Source organism: Eumetopias jubatus, unplaced genomic scaffold (assembly GCF_037043125.1).
Source record: "Eumetopias jubatus isolate StellerSeaLion01/CBP00866 unplaced genomic scaffold, mEumJub1_p1.0 scaffold_11, whole genome shotgun sequence".
Classification (NCBI taxonomy): domain Eukaryota; kingdom Metazoa; phylum Chordata; class Mammalia; order Carnivora; family Otariidae; genus Eumetopias; species Eumetopias jubatus.
The window spans coordinates 112,900,548-112,911,747 of NW_028274817.1; the positions used below are offsets into that span (position 1 = coordinate 112,900,548).

Below are 11,200 nucleotides of genomic sequence, written 5' to 3' on the forward strand. Positions count from 1 at the left end.
TCCTAGGAAGAAGTTGCTGCGGCTGAGGTCGAAGAGGTTGCTGCCTGTGTTCTCCTTTAGGATTTTGATGGATCTTGTCTCACATTTAGGTCTTTCATCCATTTTGAGTCTATTTTTGTGTGTGGTGTAAGGAAATGGTCCAGTCTCATTCTTCTGCATGTGGCTGTCCAATTTTCCCAACACCATTTGTTGAAGAGACTGTCTTTTTGCCATTGGACATTCTTTCCTGCTTTATTGAAGATTAGTTGACCATAGAGTTGAGGGTCCATTTCTGGGCTCTCTCTTCTGTTCCATTGCTCTGTGTGTCTGTTCTTGTGCCAGGACCATACTGTCTTGATGATGACAGCTTTGTAATAGAGGTTGAAGTCTGGAATTTTGATGCCACCAGCTTTGGTTTTCTTTTTCACAACATTCCTCTGGTTATTCGGGGTCTTTTCTGGTTCCATACAAATTTTAAGATTATTTGTTCCATTTCTTTGAAAAAAGTGGATGGTATTTTGATAGGGATTGCATTAAATGTGTAGATTGCTCTAGGTAGCATTGACAACTTCACAATATTTGTTCTTCCAATCCGTGAGCATGGAACGTTTTTCCATTTCTTTGTGTCTTCCTCAATTTCTTTCATGAGTATTTTATAGTTTTCGGAGCACAGATTCTTTGCCTCTTTGGTTAGATTTATTCCTAGGTATCTTATGGTTTTGGGTGCAATTGTAAATGAGATCAACTCCTTAATTTCCCTTTCTTCTGTCTTGTTGTTGGTGTATAGGAATGCCACTGATTTGTGTGCACTGATTTTATATCCTGCCACTTTACTGAATTCCCGGATGAGTTCTAGCAGTTTTGGGGTGGAGCCTTTTGGGTTTTCCACATAAAGTATCATATCATCTGCAAAGAGTGAGAGTTTGACTTCTTCTTTGCTGATCCGGATGCCTTTGATTTCTTTTTGTTGTCTGATTGCTATGGCTAGGACTTGTAATAATATGTTGAATAACAGTGGTGATAGTGGACATCCCTGCCATGTTCCTGACCTTGGGGGGAAAGCTCTCAGTTTTTCCCCATTGAGAATGATATTCGCTGTGGGTTTTTCATAGATGGCTTTTATGATATTGAGGTATGTACCCTCTATCCCTATACTCTGTAGAGTTTTGATCAAGAAAGGATGTTGTACTTTGTCAAATGCTTTTTCTGCATCTATTGAGACGATCATATCGTTCTTGTTCTTTTTTTATTAATGTACTGTATCACATTGATTGATTTGCGGATGTTGAACCAACCTTGCAACCCAGGGATAAATTCCACTTTGTCGTGGTGAATAATCCTTTTAATGTACTCTTGGATCCTACTGGCTAGTATTTTGGTGAGAATTTTTGCATCCATGTTCATCAAGGATATGGTCTGTAATTGTCCTTTTTGATGGGGTCTTTGTCTGGTTTTGGGATCAAGGTAATGCTGGCCTCATAAAACAAGTTTGGAAGTTTTCCTTCCATTTCTATTTTTTGGAACAGTTTCAGATGAATAGGTATTAATTCTTCTTTAAATGTTTGGTAGAATTCCCCTGGGAAGCCATCTGGCCCTGGGCTCTTGTTTGTTGGGAGATTTTTGAGGACTGCTTCAATTTCCTTAGTGGTTATAGGTCTGTTCAGGTTTTCTATTTCTTCCTGGTTCAGTTTTGGTAGTTGATACATCTCTAGGAATGCATCCATTTCTTCCAGATTATCTAATTTGTTGGCATATAGTTGCTTATAATATGTTCTTATAATTGTTTGTATTTCTTTGGTGTTGGTTGTGATCTCTCCTCTTTCATTCATGATTTTGTTGATTTGGGTCATTTCTCTTTTCTTTTTGATAAGTCTGGCCAGGGGTTTATCAATCTTATTAATTCTTTCAAAGAACAAGCTCCTAGTTTCATTGATCTGTTCTGTTCTTTTGGTTTCTGTTTCATTGATTTCTGCTCTGATCTTTATTATTTCTCTTCTCCTGCTGCATTAGGCTTTATTTGCTGTTCTTTCTCCAGCTCCTTTAGGTGTAGGGTTACGCTGTGTACTTGAGAACTTTCTTGTTTCTTGAGAAAGGCTTGTATTGGTATATACTTTCCTCTTAGGACTGCCTTTTCTGCATCCCTAAGATTTTGAACAGTTGTGTTTTCATTTTCATTTGTTTCCATGAATTTGTTAATTCTTGTTTAATTTCCTGGTTGACACGTTCATTCTTTACTAGAATGCTCTTTAGCCTCCATGCATTTGAGTTCTTTCCGACTTTCCTCTTGTGATTGAGTTCTAGTTTCAAAGCATTGTGGTCTGAAAATATCCAGGGAATGATCCCAGTCTTTTGGTACCGGTTGAGACCTGATTTGTGACCCAGGATGTGATCTATTCTGGAGAATGTTCCATGGGCACTGGAGAAGAATGTGTATTCCGTTGCTTTGGGATGGAATGTTCTGAATATATCTGCGAAGTCCATTTGGTCCAGTGTGTCATTTAAAGTCTTTATTTCCTTGTTGATCTTTTGCTTAGACGATCTGTCCATTTCAGTGAGGGGGGTGTTAAAGTCCCCTACTGTTATTGTATTGTTGTCGATGTGTTTCTTTGCTTTGTTATTAATTGGCTTATATAATTGGCTGCTCCCATGTTAGGGGCATAGATATTTACAGTTGTTAGATCTTCTCGTTGGATAGACCCTTTAAGTAGGATATAGTGTCCTTCCTCATCTCTTATTACAGTCTTTGGTTTAAAATCTAATTTGTCTGATATAAGAATTGCCACCCCAGCTTTCTTTTGGTGTCCATTAGCATGGTAAATGGTTTTCCACCCCTGACTTTCAATCTGGGGGTGTCTTTGGGTCTAAAATGAGTGTCTTGCAGACAGCATGTCGATGGGTCTTGTTTTTTTTATCCAGTCTGATACCCTGTGTCTTTTGATTGGGGCATTTAGCCCATTTACATTCAGGGTAACTATTGAAAGGTATGAATTTAGTGCCATTGTATTGCCTGTAAGGTGACTGTTACCGTATATTGTCTGTGTTCCTTTCTGGTCTGTTACTTTTAGGCTCTCTCTTTCCTTAGAGGACCCCTTTTAATATTTCTTGTAGGGCTGGTTTCGTGTTTGCAAATTCCTTTAGTTTTTGTTTGTCCTGGAAGCTTTTTATCTCTCCTTCTATTTTCAATGACAACCTAGCTGGCTATAGTATTCTTGGCTGCATATTTTTCTCATTCAGTGCTCTGAATATATCATGCCAGTCCTTTCTGGCCTGCCATGTCTCTGTGGATAGGTCTGTTGCCAATCTAATCTTTCTACCATTGTAGGTTACAGACCTCTTATCCCAAGCTGCTTTTGGGATTTTCTGTTTGTCTCTGAGACTCGTAAGTTTTACTATTAGATGTCGGGGTGTTTACCTATTTTTATTGATTTTGAGAGGGGTTCTCTGTGCCTCCTGGGTTTTGATGCCTGTTTCCTTCCCCAAATTAGGGAAGTTCTCTACTATAATTTGCTCCAGTATTCCTTTTGCCCCTCTCTCTCTTTCTTCTTCTGGGATCCCAATTATTCTAATATTGTTTCATCTTATGGTATCACTTATCTCTCGAATTCTGCCCTCGTGATCCAGTAGTTGTTTATCTTTTTCTCAGCTTCTTTATTTTCCATCATTTGGTCTTCTATATCACTAATTCTCTCTTCTGCCTCATTTATCGTAGCAGTTAGAACCTCCATTTTTGATTGCACCTCATTAATAGTCTTTTTGATTTCAACTTGTTTAGATTTTAGTTCTTTTATTTCTCCAGAAAGGGTTTCTCTAATATCTTTCATGCTTTTTTCAAGTCTAGCTAGTATCTTTAAAATCGTCATTCTGAACTCTAGTTCCGACATCTTACTAATGTCCATACTGATTAGGTCCCTGGCAGTTGGTACTGCCTCTTGTTCTTTTTGTTGAGATGACTTTTTCTGTGTTTTCATTTTTTCCAGAGGAGAATAGATGAATGAGAGAACAAAATGCTAACAGGGTAACACGACCTCAGAAAAACATACACTAAACAAATCAGATGGGACCTGAAGGCAGGGGAAAAGAAAGGGAAAGAAAGAATAAAGATAAAGATAAAAAACAAAAAACAGAATACGATCAAATATGATCAGGCTGGTGCATAGATCAGTGCCACACACTAGATTTTGGGTGTATTTTGGTTTGTTTAGAAGAATGTGCCTCCCAAAATTTTAAAGAAAGAAAAACTTAATATATCTACAAAATAAGGGTAAATACGATGAAGGGATGGAATATGACTGTGAAGATGATAATTATAAAACATTGTATAAAAGGAATTGATAAGATAAGTTGGTTGAAAAAAGAAAGAAGAGGATTTAAAAAAAAAAGGGAGAAAATGTGATCAGTCAGGAGACTAGAACAAAGCCATACACTAGAGATTTAGGGTATAGTTTGGTCTGTTAGAAGAAACTCTCTCCCAAAATTTTAAAGAGAGAACAATTTATATATATACCAAAAATAAGGTTAACTACTATGAAGGGAAAGAATATGAGTCTAAAAATGAAAAATAAAAAAGATTTTTTAGAAAAGGGATTGATAAGATGTTGATTGAAAAAGGGAAAAAGAAAAATTCAAAAAAAGAAAAAGAAAAAAATTTAAAAAATTAACTTTGAAACACTAAAGAATCATGGGAAAAAATCCATGGATTCTACGTGCAGTATTCCCCTAGCGCTGGACTTCTGCCGTTCTCATTGATCGGTAACTTGGTCTTGGCTTGCTGGCTGTTCTTGCTGATCTTCTGGGGGAGGGGCCTGTTGCCATGGTTCCCAAATGTCTTTGCCGGAGGCGGAATTGCCCTGCCCTTGCTGGTCCTGGCTAAGCAAGCTGCTCGGGTTTGCTCTCGGGAGCTTTTGTTCCCTGCAAGCTTTCCGCTGGGCTTTGGAGGACGAGAGTGAAAATGGCGGCCTCCCAATCTCCGTCCTGGAGGATCCCAGAACTGGGCCCCGCTCTTCAGTGCGCCCCCAGAGAAAAGCAGTCAATCACTCCCGTGTCCCCGGTCTCCAGCCGCACTCCGCGCTCCCTCGGCCTGTGACCGAGTGTTTCTATCTCTGGCACCCGGCCCCGTGTGGAGTCTCCAAACCCAGCAGATCCCCGCGGTGCGCTCCCGCGCCGCTCCTCCCGGGGGAGGAAGGGGAGTCTCCCCGGATCTGCCGCTTGTTGGGTCCCTGCTGGAGGAGCAGTGGCCCGACTGGGCCGCGGATCACAGTTTATGGCCACCCCGAGCTGAGAGCCCGCCCCTTGGCTCCGTCTTTGCAGCCGGCTTCCCCGCTCCGATCCCTGGGAGCTCTGCCGCACTCAGGCACCCCCGGTCTTTCTGTGACCCCGAGGGTCCTGAGACCACACTGTCCCGCGAGGGTCCCACCCCCTGCTTAGCCGCTGGAGCGACGTCCCTCAGCGGAGCCGACTTCTCAAAGTTCCGATTTTGTGCTCCGCGGCTCTATCACTTGCCAGAAGCGGCCGTCGGAGGCCCCCTCCCCCGCCGTGTATCCTCCCGAATATCGCCTCGGATTCACTTCTCCACACGTCCTACCTTCCAGAAAGCGGTCGCTTTTCTGTTCAGAGTTGTTGCTATTCTTTTCTTCGATCTCCTGTTGGGTTCGTAGGTGTTCAGAATGGTCTGATCCCTATCCAGCTGAGTTCCTGAGACCAGATGGAATTTAGGTCTCCTACTCCTCTGCCATCTTGCTCCTTTTATTGATAACTTTTTAAGAGAAATAAACTAAAATCTTCTAGAATGGTAGATTTTATAAAAGTGTTGCTTTATATAATTTTAAACTGTTATTAATGCATGGAAGTTCAAAATTGTTATAGCTTCTTGTAGGTTGCTTTTTTTGTCATCAAATGAGGTCCTGCTTTATTACTACTATGTCTTTCCCCTTTAAATTTTGTTTTGCCTGTTACTAATTTTGCTAGATAGATTTTTTGTTATTTGTCTAGTATATTTTTTCCCATTCCTTTTATTTTGGCTTATGTATGTCATTGTGTTTTAGGTGTGCCTATCTCTAGTTTTTGTTTTCACTCACCCAGTATGAACAGACTTAATTATCTATTAAGGATAGTGATTAAAAATTTAGATTACAAATATGCTTGAGTTCAATTTTTGCTTTCTTGTTCCTGTTTATTTGATTTTTGCTTTCTTCTGTTTTGGAAGTTATCCATTTTGTTTTTTTAACACTTACCCTCTCACTTTTTTTTTTTTAAAGATTTATTTATTGATTTTAGAGAGGGGAAAAGAGAAAGAGAGAGATTGGGGAGCGGAGAGGGAGAGATTTTAAGAAGACTGTGCACTGAGCGAGGAGCATGACCCAGGGCTCGATCGCACAACCCTGAAATCAGGACCTGAGCAGAAACCAAGAGTCATACGCTTAATCTACTGAGCCACCCAGGGGCCCCTGCCCTCACTTTCCATTGCCTTTTAACCTTTTATGTTGCCGAGAAGATACTTACTGCAAGGTTAGTTATCTTTGTTTTGTTTGGAATAGAGTAAAAGCATGATAACTATTTTGTGGAATAACATTCACTGCATATTGAGGGATGCTGCTGTGTACCTAATAACATACAGTGTATATGTTGCTTTACTTTCTGCTCACAGAGAGTGTAGGGCAAGCTACTGAAACCTTCCCGAACTTTCTGCAGTGTTTCTATCCTCAGAACTCAGCTGACCTGCCTCTTCTTCCCATTTCTCTTTTCTCATGATTTTTCTCCAGTAGCCTTTGGAAAGGTGCCTTAAATAGTATGACAGGAAATTACAAGAGGTAGCATGAAGGAAAGTTCAGTATATCAAGTCATGAAATCTCAGCTGCCCAATTCTATGAAGTTAATAGTTTTTTAAAGGCAACCTCTTTTTCTCTTTGTTCATTTGTGTCACTGCTTTGTCCTGTGACACATGCACCTTCAGCTGCCTTTTGAAAACCTGCTATTTTGGAGGGCATAATTTTGACTGATAGGCCTATAATTAGTAAGTGCTCATTAAGTACTGTGTCCTGAGTATTTCTGTGGGGTGGTAGAGAATGTTCTTAGCAGCTGCCAGGGTGATAACAGTCCTGCAAATTGGCATGATTCCAGAAGTAGCCAAAGAACTTTATAAAGATGGAAAGTAAACAGAAGAACCTAGCAGTAGCTACGGCAAGGGAGGACAGAGTACGAAGGCCTCTTGGTCACCAGAACTATGGACTCCCCACCCTTGTTTTCTCCATAATGTTGAAAACTTGATACTCTTTGTTTTTGTGCCACCCATTTGAAGTCATGCCTCTCTGTCTTGGCTCTTTGTCATCCTGCCTCCTAGCCTCAGATGTTTCTCAAGTATCGACCTGGAGTCCTCTTCTCTCTTCAGTGATGCTCCCCCCACACAGAGCATTCTGTCCCAGTGGTTTCAGACGTAAGCTTTATGTTGATGACTTGCAAATCCACACCTCTGGTGCTACCCAAACTCCAGTCCCACATTTCTAATTGTCTGCTGGACATTTACCCCTAGAGGTCCTCCTGAAGCCTTGACTCAGTACACCTAAAGCCTTGCTCTTTCCTTAAAACCAACTTCCATACTTTATGACCCAGCATTTCCACTCCTATATGTGTAGCTAAAGGAAATGTGTGCACAGTGCATCAAAAGACATGTATAAGAGTGTTCATAGGGCATGACACATCATGACCAAATGCGGCTTCACCCAGGAATGCAAAGTTGGGTTTAAATTTAAAAATCAAACCGTTTAATTCATCACATTAACAGAATAAGGGGGGAATCATGTGATGATTTTAATAGATATAGAAAGTTCATTGACAATATTAAACATCCTTTCATGTAAAAACTCTTAGCAAAGTAGGAGAAGAGAATATTCTTTCTTTTAAATTTTAAATCCAGTATAATTAACATGCAATGTTATATTAGTTTCAGGTATACAACATAGTGACTCAAAAATTGTTTTTTTTTTTTTTTGGACACTGGATATATTTTTATTGAGCCTTTTAGTTTACAACACGAGGTAAAAGGAATGTCAGTTCTCCTTAACCAATATTTTACACAGCTGTAGTAAAATATTTCAAACTTTAGGGAATTTTAATGGTTTACATATCTTAAAAGTTGGGAATCGAGTAAACAATATTTGGCTTCTTGAATTTTCGAGTTGACTCTTCCCTAACAGTGGTAACCAGCTTTAATTAGTTACATAAGTTTCTTCAAAGCCATGTTTTATTGTTGCTGATGTCTTTATACCTGAAGCATTGTTCTTTTACTCAATATCCAGTAATTCCACTTTGAAACTGAGTTTTGCATTTGGTGGAGTTTTGGCATCAGGCTGTCCTTTCTTACCATGAGCCCATTCTGCTTCGATCTCCGGTCGAGCCTTTTCTCCTTTACTGCTGGTCAAGAGTGCTTCATCCCATCCTCTGATAACTTTGCCTATTCCAACCTTAAAACTTAAGGGTGTGGCATTTTTCTTCTTTGAACTTGTTTGAATATAGTATCGAAACCAGTCCCATCCTGTGGTGTTCCTGTATACCAGCAGTGAACAACATCTCCTGTTTTGGGAAAGTTAGTTTTATCTCCTTTTTTAAGAACACAGTTTATATATTTTGGTGGACCCTCATCCAGAGTCTCTTCAGACTTGGTTTCTTTGGGTTTATCTTCATTAAGCTTCACATTTTTCACCTGCTCAGACACTTTACTTAAATTTTCAGTACCCTTGAAATGCTTACTTTCAAAAAGACGATTATAGGCTGTAACCAAATGGTCCCTGTTAGCTGTTTTGACCACCTTTTCAATGTTTCCTAATAACTTATGTTCTGCAAGAAACAAATCTGAACTGTAGTCCTGTAAAAACTTGATAATGTCCTTCTTGGGTAGCTGCTTGCTGTTCCATGGTCTAGGTCCACCGTGGAATGGCTGCTGCCGTCTTCCCCCACTCATGATTCAACAGTTCTGTATATTACTCAGTGCTCATCATGATGAACGTATTCTTTTTTTTTTTTTAAAGATTTTATTTATTTATTTGAGAGCGAGAATGAGAAAGAGAGCATGAGAGGGGGAGGGTCAGAGGGAGAAGCAGACTCCCTGCTGAGCAGGGAGCCTGATGTGGGACTCGATCCCAGGACTCCAGGATCATGACCCGAGCCGAAGACAGTCACTTAACCACCTGAGCCACCCAGGCGCCCCATGATGGGTGTATTCTTAATCTCCTTCACATATTTCACCCATTCCCCCCCCCCACCTCCCTTCCGATTACCACTAGGTTGTTCTCTGTATTTCAGAGTGATTTTTTATTTTATTTTTAAGATTTTATTTATTTGACAGAGAGACAGCGAGGGAGGGAACAAAAGCAGGGGGAGTGGGAGAGGGGGAAGCGGGCTTCCCGTGGAGCAGAGAGCCCGATGTGGGGCTTGATCCCAGGACCCTGGGATCATGACCTGAGCCTAAGGCAAACGCTTAACAACTGAGCCACCCAGGCACCCCCAGAGTGATTTTTTAAAAAAGATTTTATTTATTTATTTATTTGAGAGAGAGTGAGAGAGCACAGGCAGGGGCGAGCAGCAGAGGGAGAGGGAGAAGCAGGCTCCTTACTGAGCAGGGAGCCCAGTGCAGGGCTAGATCTCAGGACTCCAGGATCATGACCTGAGCTGAAGGCCGATGCTTAACTGACTGAGCCACCCAGGCGTGCCCCTTCAGAGTGATTTTTATTTGTCTCTTTTTTCTTTGTTTTGTTTCTTAAATTCCTCATATGAGTGAAATTATGCATTTGTCTTTCTCTGACTTATTTCACTTAGCATTATACTCTAGATTCATCCATATTGTTACAAATGGCAAGATTTCATTCTTTTTTATGGCTCAGTAATATTTATTCCTCTCTCTCTCTGCGCGCGCGCGCACGCACACACACACACACACACACACACACACACACACACACACACACACACACACCCCATGTCTTATCCTTTCATCTATTGATGGACACTTGGCCTACTTCCATAATTTGGCTATTGTAAATAATGCTGCGATAAACGGGTGCATATGTCTTTTCAAATTAGTGTTTTTGTACTTTTTGGGCAAATAGTAGTGGAATTACTGGATCCTATGGTAACTCTATTTTTAAGTTTTGAGGAACCGCCATACTGTCTTCACAGTGGCTGCACCAGTTTGCATTCCCAACAGTGCACGAGGATTCCTTTTTCTCTACCTTTTCAGCAGCACTTATTTCTTGTGTGTGTGTGTGTGTGTGTGTTTTTAACATTTTATTTATTTATCTGAGAGAGAGAGAGAATGAGGGAGAGAACATGAGAGGGGGGAGGGTCAGAGGCAGAAGCAGACTCCCTGCCGAGCAGGGAGCCCAATGCGGGACTCGATGCGGGACTCGATCCTGGGACTCCAGGATCATGACCTGAGCCGAAGGCAGTTGCTTAACCAACTGAGCCACCCAGGTGCCCATTCCTTGTGTTTTTGATACTAACCATTCTGACAGGCGTGAGGTGATATCTCATTGTGGTTTTGATGTGCATTTCCCTGATAATAAGTGATGTTGAGCATCTTTTTATGTGTCTCTTGGCCATCTAGATGTCTTCTTTGGAGAAATGTCTGCTCATGTCTTCTGCCCATTTTTTAATTGGATTATTTGGTTTGTTTTGGGTGTTAAGTTGTATAAAGTTCTTTATATATTTTGGATACTAACCCCTTATTCATATATGTCATTTGCAAATATCTTCTCCCATTCCATAGGTTGCCTTTTAGTTTTATTGATTGTTTCCTCCGCTGTGTAGAAGCTTTTTATTTTGATAGTCCCAATTGTTTATTTTTGCTTTTGTTTTCCTTGCCTCAAGAGACATACCTAGAAAAATATTACTATGGCCAGTGTCAGAGAAATTACTGCCTCTGCTCTCTTCTAGGATTTTAATGGTTTCAGGTCTCACATTTAGGTCTTTAATCCATTTCGAATTTATTTTTGTGTAAGAAAGTGGCCCAGTTTCATTCTTTTGCATGTAGCTCTCCAGTTTTCCCAGCACTATTTGTTGAAGAGGCTATCTTTTTCCCATTGTATATTTTTTCCTCGTTTGCTGAAGATTATTTGACCATGTAATTATGGGCTTATCTCTGGGTTTTCTGTTCTGTTCTATTGATGTATGTGTCTATTTTTGTGCCAGTGCCATAATGTTTTGATCACTAGAGCTTTGTAATATAACTTGA

At 40.5% G+C, this 11,200-nt stretch overlaps 1 pseudogene; it reads right to left on the reverse strand.

Moving 5' to 3' along the window:
- Positions 1–8,255: 8,255 nt before the first annotated feature.
- On the reverse strand, positions 8,256–8,932 carry LOC114223608 (peptidyl-prolyl cis-trans isomerase FKBP3 pseudogene; annotated as a pseudogene).
- Positions 8,933–11,200: the final 2,268 nt, after the last annotated feature.